Here is a 10,231-nt window from a genome sequence, read left to right on the forward strand (position 1 = left end):
AGGGTCCATTAACATATAAAAAGGGGCAGGCTGCCCCTGGCTACTGTGCACCGCTCCAGTGCTGCACACGTAACACTGAAGTCTCAGACATTATGTATAGAAAACAACAAATATATAAAGCGGGTTGTATATAATAGTTATCCGCGCCCTGGCTACTATAACCGCTAATTAAGTTTTTGTTTTTTTTTTTTTTTTTTTTTTTTTTTTTTTTTGCCAGCAAAACTGGGCTGATGCAACATTATTGCTTCATTTCAATGCCCTGAAACTGCTGAGCCACAAAATGAAAAATCTTGTTTTATTAACAAGTGCAGGCATTTCTCAGATACATTCTCAACAATGTATTAATATGTTTAAAATGTATTATTAGTAGTAGTAGAATCCTTTCACCCCTATGAATATAGCTGTGTTTTTGTTGTAGATTTTATAGTGTTGCTTACACACAATTACAATGTTATAATGCATAGTTGCAATGTACTTCATGTGTAACATTTTTTGCATGATAACCCTAACTCTTTTCTGATAGAATTATGTACTTGCATATCGTACAAAAAAAGATTTTTAATTGTATCCCTCTCAGAGAATGAGCCTGAGCACCTCAAAGTAGGGTCTGTGTATTTAAAGAGATGGCAGTTTCAAGTGACATTTCATTACTTTTTCATCTTAAAATAGTATAAGAAATGTTAACAGTTAACATTGTTAGCTTTCGTAGCCTTGGTCTACAACAATACAATATGACTATAGACACAACATAGCCCGGGCTCCAGCCCCACAGCAATGAAAAGACCGGTTTATATTTTCAGTGTGAAAGTATTTGAAGCCCCTTAAAGTGAGTGTCTAGTAATCACATTTCATGAAGCTCATTTGGATCCATTCGAAGTGTGAATGGAAAGTGATGTGTGTATTAACATTCTTAGTTAAAGGGCAATGGATGAGAAACTCAATGTAATCCCTTTTTAATTCCACATCAATCATTGCTTTAAAGGAGAACCAGTGTGTGACTGTATTATTCCTCGTGCTTAATGATATGAATGTGTGCTTATCCCATCACTGATCAGGAGCAAAGCCCATGTTTATGCAAATAATACTTACAGGTGCATTATGGGCTCTATATTAAGGAATGGGCACCTAGCATATAAAAAGTACAATAGTACTCTGTGCACAAAGCTTTATCAAAGTTACTGTGACTATTCAGTTCTACTCGTTCTTTGCTGTGCCTTCCTGCAGTACTGAAATATGGTATACATGCCATAGCAATGAAACACGTGTGTGTATGTCTGTCGTGTCTCTTTCTCCTCTTCTGGAGTTTGTATGTGCAAAGGCATCTGTTTGACAGAAAGACCATCTCTTTATCAATAGGAAGTGACAGAGCGATACATGCAGCTGTTTTGTATTGGAACCCTGACAGCTGCAAGAGAACAGCCTGATCTTGATTGGTCATCTCTCCTAACAGACCATGAGGCTGAACCAATACAGACCCACACCACGCCAAGATATCGCTCCCTTACCACAACCACGCCGGCCCTGCCTTGCTTCAGAATCCTGACTGGCCCAACCCTCTCTCATTGACTAGCCTCACAGGCCCAGCAGCCTATAGTGTTTAATCCAAAGCCAAAGTGTGCTCTGCAGGGGATTGGCTCCCAGAGCAACCCAATAAACGTGCTTGTAGAACATAGGAAGCAGAATCAGACGCGTGCTTGTAGAAGATTGGAAGCTGAATCAGATGCATGCTTGTATAAGATAGGAAGCAGAATCAGATGCTTGCTTGTAGAAGATTGGAAGCTGAATCAGATGCATGCTTGTGTAAGATAGGAAGCAGAATCAGATGCTTGCTTGTAGAAGATTGGAAGCTGAATCAGACGCATGCTTGTATAAGATGGGAAGCAGAATCAGATGCATGCTTGAACAAGATGAGAAACAGAATCGGATGTTTGCTTGTACAAGGAAGGAAGCAGAATCAGACGCATGTTTGTACAAGATGAGAAGCAGAATCGGACGTGCTTGTACAAGATGAGAAGCAGAATCAGACGCGTGCTTGTACAAGATGAGAAGCACAATCAGACCCGTGTGTGTACAAGACAGGAAGCAGAATCAGACGCGTGGTTGTACAAGATGGGAAGCAGAATCAAATAAGTGCTTGTACAAGGAAGGAAGCAGAATCAGACGCATGTTTGTACAAGATGAGAAGCAGAATCAGACGTGTGGTTGTACAACATGAGAAGCACAATCGGATCTGTGGTTGTGTAAGAAATATACTGGGCTCTGACTCGCACAGGAGCATCTCCACAGAAACATACTGGGCTCTGACTCACACAGGAGCATCTCCACAGAAACATACTGGGCTCTGACTCACACAGGAGCATCTCCACAGAAACGTACTGGGTTCTGACTCACACAGGAACATCTCCACAGAAACGTACTGGGTTCTGACTCACACAGGAGCGTCTCCACAGAAACGTACTGGGCTCTGACTCGCACAGGAGCATCTCCACAGAAATATACTGGGCTCTGACTCGCACAGGAGCATCTCCACAGAAATGTACTGGGCTCTGACTCGCACAGGAGCATCTCCACAGAAACGTACTGGGCTCTGACTCGCACAGGAGCATCTCCACAGAAACATACTGGGCTCTGACTCGCACAGGAGCATCTCCACAGAAACATACTGGGCTCTGACTCACACAGGAGCATCTCCACAGAAACATACTGGGCTCTGACTCGCACAGGAGCATCTCCACAGAAACATACTGGGCTCTGACTCACACAGGAGCATCTCCACAGAAATATACTGGGCTCTGACTCACACAGGAGCATCTCCACAGAAACATACTGGGTTCTGACTCACACAGGAGCATCTCCACAGAAATGTACTGGGGTCTGACTCACACAGGAGCATCTCCACAGAAACGTACTGGGCTCTGACTCGCACAGGAGCATCTCCACAGAAACATACTGGGCTCTGACTCGCACAGGAGCATCTCCACAGAAACATACTGGGCTCTGACTCGCACAGGAGCATCTCCACAGAAACATACTGGGCTCTGACTCACACAGGAGCATCTCCACAGAAATATACTGGGCTCTGACTCACACAGGAGCATCTCCACAGAAACATACTGGGCTCTGACTCACACAGGAGCATCTCCACAGAAATATACTGGGCTCTGACTCACAAAGGAGCATCTCCACAGAAACATACTGGGTTCTGACTCACACAGGAGCACCAGTGACTCCAGTTTATTTACAGAATAGAAAAGTTTCTTGAACAGGAAACGTTGTTTAATCCATCAAATCAGACAGAAACCCAAAGTTAATCTAAACAACAAGAATACTAGCAGAAAGTGTGTAAGGTTTGTCTTATTGTATAAGAGATGTCCTCTCATGCAGTTTGGCTGCTCAAACTGTGCGAAATGAGACACCTTACACAATAAGAGACACACATGACGTTACAACTGATTAGAAATCACACAAAGGAAGACTATACTATGGGTGTGGTGTTCTGTGCACGGGATGACATCTTTACAGAGGAGAAGATGGGCTGGAATTCTGGCAAAGCTTCACTGTGATTGGTTGATTTCTGAGCTCATTTATAATGAGTTAAGATAACTAAAATGTAATACCTGTACCCCTTTAAGGACACTGTGTATTCATTCGTATTGGGTGTGTGTGTGTGCGCGCGTCTGTGTTGTGTGGGTGTGTTTGTGTGCGCGCGTCTGTGTTGTGTGTGAGAGTGTTTTTTGTGTGTGGGTGTGTGTGCGTGTGTGGGTGGGTGTGTGTGTGGGTGTGTGTGGGTGTGTGTGCGCGTCTGTGTTGTGTGGGTGGGTTGTGTGCGTGTGTTGGGGTGTGTGTGTGTGTGTGCGCGCGTCTGTGTTGTGTGGGTGTGTGTGTGTGTGCGCGCGTCCTGTGTTGGTGTTGTTGGGGTGTGTGACATCTGCGTAGTGGGGTGCGCTGTGTGTGTGTGTGCGTGTGTCTGTGTTGTGTGCGTGTGTGGGTGTGTGTGTGCGTGTCTGTGTTGTGTGGGTGGGTGGGTGTGTGTGTGCGTGTCTGTGTTGTGTGGGTGTGTGGGTGTGTGTGCGCGTGTCTGTGTGTGTGTGGGTGTGTGTGTGTGTGTGCGCGTGTGTGTGTGCGGGTGGGTGTGTGTGTGAGACACCAACACACACACCCACAACACCGTGTGTTCAACACACACACGTGCGTGTGTTGTTTGTGCGCACCCACACCTGTCACACACTGTGTGTGTGCGCGTGTGTGTGTTGTGTGTTGTGTGTGTGTGTGTGTGCGCGTGTCTGTGTGTGTGGGTGGGTGTGTGTGTGTGTGCGCGTGTGTGTGTGTGTGTGTGTGTTGTGTGGGTGTGTGTGTGTGTGTGTGTGTGTGTGTGTGTGTGTGTGTGTGTGTCTGTGTGTGTGTGGGTGGGTGTGTGTGTGCGTGTGTGTGTTGTGTGGGTGTGTGTGTGTGTGCGTGTCTGTGTGTGTGTGTGTGTGTGTGTGTGTGTGTGTGTGTGTGTGTGTGTGGGTGTGTGTGTGTGTGTGTGGGTGGGTGGGGTGTGTCTGTGTTGTGTGGGGTGGGTGTGTGTGTGTCGTGCCAACACACCACCACACACACGTGTGTGTGGTGGGTGTGTGTGGTTCGTGGGGGTAGTGGTGTGCACCGTGTTGGGTTGTGTGGACAGGTGACACGCACCCACCCACACACGTCACCAGACACAACACACCCACCACCTACACACCCACCAGCGCGTCTGTGTTGGGTGGGTGGGTGGGTGTGTGTGTGTGCGCGTCTGTGTGTGTGGGTGGGTGGGTGTGTGTGTGCGTGTGTGTGTGTGTGGGTGTGTGGGTGTCTGTGTGTGTGGGTGTGTGTGTACGCGTGGGTGTGTGTGTGCGTGTGTGTGTGTGTGGGTGGGTGTGTGTGTGTGCGTGTCTGTGTTGTGTGGGTGGGTGTGTGTGTGTGTCTGTGTTGTGTGGGTGGGTGGGTGTGTGTGCGCGTCTGTGTTGTGTGGGTGGGTGGGTGTGTGTGAGCTGTACCTGTGTTGTGTGGGGGGTGGGTGTGTGACAACACAGCACAGACACAACACACCACCACACACACCACGTGGGGTCACCAACACACCCACCCACCCACGCCAGACACATGCACAACTCACACCCAACCCCACACACAACACGTACGCGTCTGTGTTGTGTGGGGTGGGTGTGTGTGTGCTGTGTGTGGTGTGTGTGTGCGCGTGTGTGTGTTGTTTTACAACCCTGAACCTAATGTGGGTATATCTGTGCAGGGTGTCTGTAAGTGCGTGTGTGTGTGTTGTGTGGGTGTGGGTGTGCGCGTGTCTGTGTTGTGTGGGTGTGGTTGTGCGTGTGTCTGTGCACGTCAGATTGCAAATTCTAATCAGCATTTTTTATATTCCACCAGTATGTTATTATTCATTGGCTTATAGAAAGTCAATGACAACAGCAGAGGTGCTAGTAGGTGGTGCTGGTACATAAAGTGTTGCCTTTCGCATTGGATCATGAAATGGGATATATGGTAACAGGGTACTGGGAGACAGTCAACATGGTTTTAGGAAAGGGAGATCGTGTAGAACTAACTTGCTTGATTTTTTTGAGGATGCAACATCGATAATGGATAATTGCAAAGCATATGATATGGTTTATTTAGATTTCCAGAAAGCTTTTGACAAAGTCCCGCACAAAAGATTAATTCTCAAACTGAACGCAGTTGGGATTCAAGGAAACACATGTACATGGATTAGGGAGTGGTTAACATGTAGAAAACAGAAAGTACTGATTAGAGGAAAAACCTCAGAATGGAGTGTGGTAACCAGCGGTGTACCACAGGGATCAGTATTAGGTCCTCTGCTATTCCTAATCTACATTAATGATTTAGATTCTGATATCTGGTATTAAATTTGCAGTAACACAAAAGCAAGTGTGTTGTTGTGCAATTCATGCAAAATGAAAAGATTCAAACTGGGCAGACACATACATGGCGATCTTGTTAAAAATTTAATAGAGCAAAGTGTAAGTTACTGCAGCAGGAAATAAAAATGTACATTATAAGGTATGGGAGATATTGAAATTGGAGAAGGAATCTATGAAAAAGACTAGGAGTTTTTGTTGACTCAGAAATGTCTTCATCTAGACAATGTGGGGAAGCTATAAAAAAGGCTAACAAGATGCTCGGATACATTGTGAAAAGTGTTGAATTTAAATCAAGGGAAGTAATGTTAAAACTGTACAATGCACTTGTAAGCACCTCATCTTGAATATTGTGTGCAGTTCTGGTCACCTCGCTATAAAAAAAAGATATTGCTGCTCTAGAAAGAGTGCAAAGAGTTTTTGTTGAATTATTCCGGGCTTAAAAGGCATGTCATATGCAGACAGCTAAAAGAATTGAATCTGTTCAGTCTTGAACAAAGAAGACTACGTGGCGACCTAATTCAAGCATTCAAAATTCTAAAAGGTATTGACAGTGTGGACGCAAGGGACTTTTTCAGCCTGAAAAAAGAAACAAGGACCAGGGGTGCACAAATGGAGTTTAGAAAAAGGGGCATTCAGAATTCAGAAAAATAAAAGGCACTTTTTTATACAGAGAAATTGTGAGGGTCTGGAATCAACTCCCCAGTAATTTGTTGTTGAAGCTGACAGCCTGGGATCCTTCAAGAAGGTGCTTGATGAGATTTTGGGATCAATAAGCCTACTAACAACCAAACAAGCAAGATGGGCCAGTAATGGCCTCCTCTCGTTTGTAAAACAGTCTTATGTTCTTATGTTCTTATGTGAGATCTTATGAAAGAGTAGACTAGATTCAATGAAATACAAGCATTGCTATTACAGTACTAACTCTGAGTAGGAAAACACATTTGAACATCGGGAAGTCTTACTAGAAGTAGACTTTGAATAGTTGCATTATTCTAACCGGCTCCAGTGCTAAACAAATACAAATGAAAAAATACATTCCAGCCAGGTAGTAATCCTGTCCAAGAGATGTGTTTACCTTCCCCATTCTTATTGCACTACTCCACTGCAATAGGAACGGCTCCCAGGGACTGCAAACACAATGAACAGGCAAAGGGGACAGGAAACAAAAGAACAATGACACTGAAATCCACTTAGTCTCTAATTGGTTACATGTGCATTCAACGAGACAGTAACAAGCTGCAGATAGATTTTCCTGTCAACATGCAGGTCAATTACGTTCCAAGATACTGCCTGATAATCGAGTTTTATTGCAATTAGAAACTGATAATCAAGTTTTATTGCAATTAGAAACTGATTATCAGGTTTTATTGCAATTAGAAACTGGAAAGCATATTGTATTGTTTTTAAGCAGTTTAAATATCTAATTGGCAGGTATATACTGCATTGCTCTCCTTACCTTTTTCTTTCTCTAAGCTAGATCTTGCGGTGTGGTAGTGCCTGAATTGATGCTTCTTGATTGGTGGATGAAAGTCTTCAGGTGTTGAAAAAGGTACATTTTAAGTTCATATTTTAATAAATGAGATTTTGAAATGTGCGATTGTTACTGCCTTTCTCAAAAAAAATTGGTGTAGGCCTACTTCACCAAATTCACTAAATGTGTGCCACCTCTGGGTTTGATTCCAGCTTGGGGCTGAATTGCAGTTTCTAGGACTGTGGTCTGCTTGCTTGCTGTGGGAGGGGGGCGTGTCAGCACCATACTTGAGCACTGCATTCATTCAGTAACAATAAAATATACATACATACATACATACATACATACATATAAGTGCAAAGTATTAAGACATGTTTCACTGGCCTTTCCTACCCATTATTAAAAGAATAAAAGAATAAAGAACTCACTTGTGAAACAAATCACACATATCTGTTAAATTTCAAGTAACAGAGTACTATATGGGCGAAATGAATCTGCCAATAAATATGATCTGTGCTCGATGCTCTCTGATTAATCAGCTTTGCTTGAATCGCTAACGGGAGAACAGTAAAACTCTGCAATAAGAACAGGCTGGAGTTCAGCAAGAGTCTGGAATGAAAGCATCTTCAGCAAGAGTTATGAGTCGCACATCAGTGGAGAACATGAAGAGGTCAGGACAGCCTTCTCTTGCTTTTTTTGGTTGTCTGACTCCCTTACAGTGGTCTGTTTGAAATGTGACTACTATATCACTGTCCTTGCATTATAGTGCCCTCTTGTGGTTGTAAGAGGGATGTAATATGCTGGTGGAAACTTTTCAGGTTTGTTGCTTTTTCATCAAACTTCCAGTTGTTAAATTGGGCAGCTCTCCCCTGTATCACTGGTTGTGTTTGAGATATGTAGTTGTATTAAGAGGAGGCTGCAATATATGCCATTTCTGACATTTTGAGCTATAGGATTTGACATCAGTATGTATTGCCAGGAAATGAAAGAAAACTGATCTAAAATATAAAATGTAATTATGTGTGCTTGTCTCTGCTGTGCATGTAGCCACAATGTATAGGAGTGCATGAATCATTTTCTTCCTATAACTCGTAGAAATATTTTACAAAATGTCAGAGTTCATTTCAAGTTTAATTTGAAATTCAGCCATAAATATTAGTCAAATCCATAGTGCTGTGCAAGAATTAAACAGATTAAAATGTTAAAAAATGCATGATCTCTAGTCTTGCCATTTAAAAAAAAGTGTAGAAAGAACTAATTTTGCTTCATAACATTGAATGAAACCTACTGAATAATGTTACGTTAACATTGAATTACTCTTGAATGTGTATAATAAATGGGCAGTTTCAGGTAATAGGACACTCACTGACTCACTGTGTGACCCTGAGCAAGTCACTTAACCTCCTTGTGCTGAGTCTTTTGGGTGTGGCATTGTTGGAAGTGACTGCAGCTGATGCATAGTTCACACACCCTAGTCTCATATCTTGTAAAGCACGTTGTGATGGTGGTCCACTATGAAAGGCGCTATATAAAAATAAAGATGATTATTATTATTATTATTATTATTATTACTATAACAATGCAGCCTTGTAACAGTAAGCATAATATCTGTTCCCTTACAGAACACGTATTATAAAGTGACTGATTGATAGAGATGTTTAGAGAGAATAAGAAAACTGTTTGTTACGGTCAAAGTGCTGTATTTGTATGGAATTGCACTCATCTATTTGACACGTGCACGGTGTAGGACATGTTCCCAGTCAGTACGTGCTAAACTCATGCTGGATTTCCAGAACAATAGTGCAGGGTTAGGGCAGCTAGACAACTAGTAAGTCCACGTGGACCAGAAAGGTCTAGTGGAAAACAGATTTCTGTTTTATTTCTCGGGGGGGACAGTAAAACACTGAAAGGTCTAGAACAGATCATTCTACCCCAGACTTGCAGATCTAGAAAAGATAACTCCACTCCAGACCTGCACATCTAGAACAGATAATTCTACCCAGACTTGCAGATCTAGAACAGATCATTCTACCCCAGACCTCCAGATCTAGAAAAGACAACTCCACTCCAGACCTACAGAGCTAGAACAGATCATTCTACTCCAGACCTGCAGACGTTTGTTATAAATGATTTACAACTTTGCTTTAGGTGACCTTGAATAATATAAACATGGAAGCATGGTTTTGGACGGCTGGTTTTCGTGGTACAGCAGGAGTAAAGCTTGACAGTGTGGTTGTGCTTTAAAGAAGGCAACATGTCTCCTTCATTTACAGCTTTGAACAGCAGTGCTTAAAAATGATGAATTGGTGAACTGAGGAGAATTAATCACTCAACTCCTCCACCACGCAGAAGCATTACATACCAAAATCTCAATGAGTTTCTTATTCCTGCCTGTACCCACACCAGCAGGAGCTGTGGGACTGAGGGGCATGAATCCAATTACCATTCATCTAACATCCAGGTCTAAGAGGACATTTTCAACACATGAATCCAATTCCATTCATCTACCATCCAGGTCTAAGAGGACATTTTCAACACATGAATCCAATTCCATTCATCTACCATCCAGGTCTAAGAGGACATTTTCAACACATGAATCCAATTCCATTCATCTACCATCCAGGTCTAAGAGGACATTTTCAACACATGAATCCAATTCCATTCATCTACCATCCAGGTCTAAGAGGACATTTTCAACACAGGAATCCAATTCCATTCATCTACCATCCAGGTCTAAGAGGACATTTTCAACACAGGAATCCAATTCCATTCATCTACCATCCAGGTCTAAGAGGACATTTTCAACACATGAATCCAATTCCATTCATCTACCATCCAGGTCTAAGAG

Source organism: Polyodon spathula, chromosome 15, assembly GCF_017654505.1.
Source record: "Polyodon spathula isolate WHYD16114869_AA chromosome 15, ASM1765450v1, whole genome shotgun sequence".
Taxonomy (NCBI): domain Eukaryota; kingdom Metazoa; phylum Chordata; class Actinopteri; order Acipenseriformes; family Polyodontidae; genus Polyodon; species Polyodon spathula.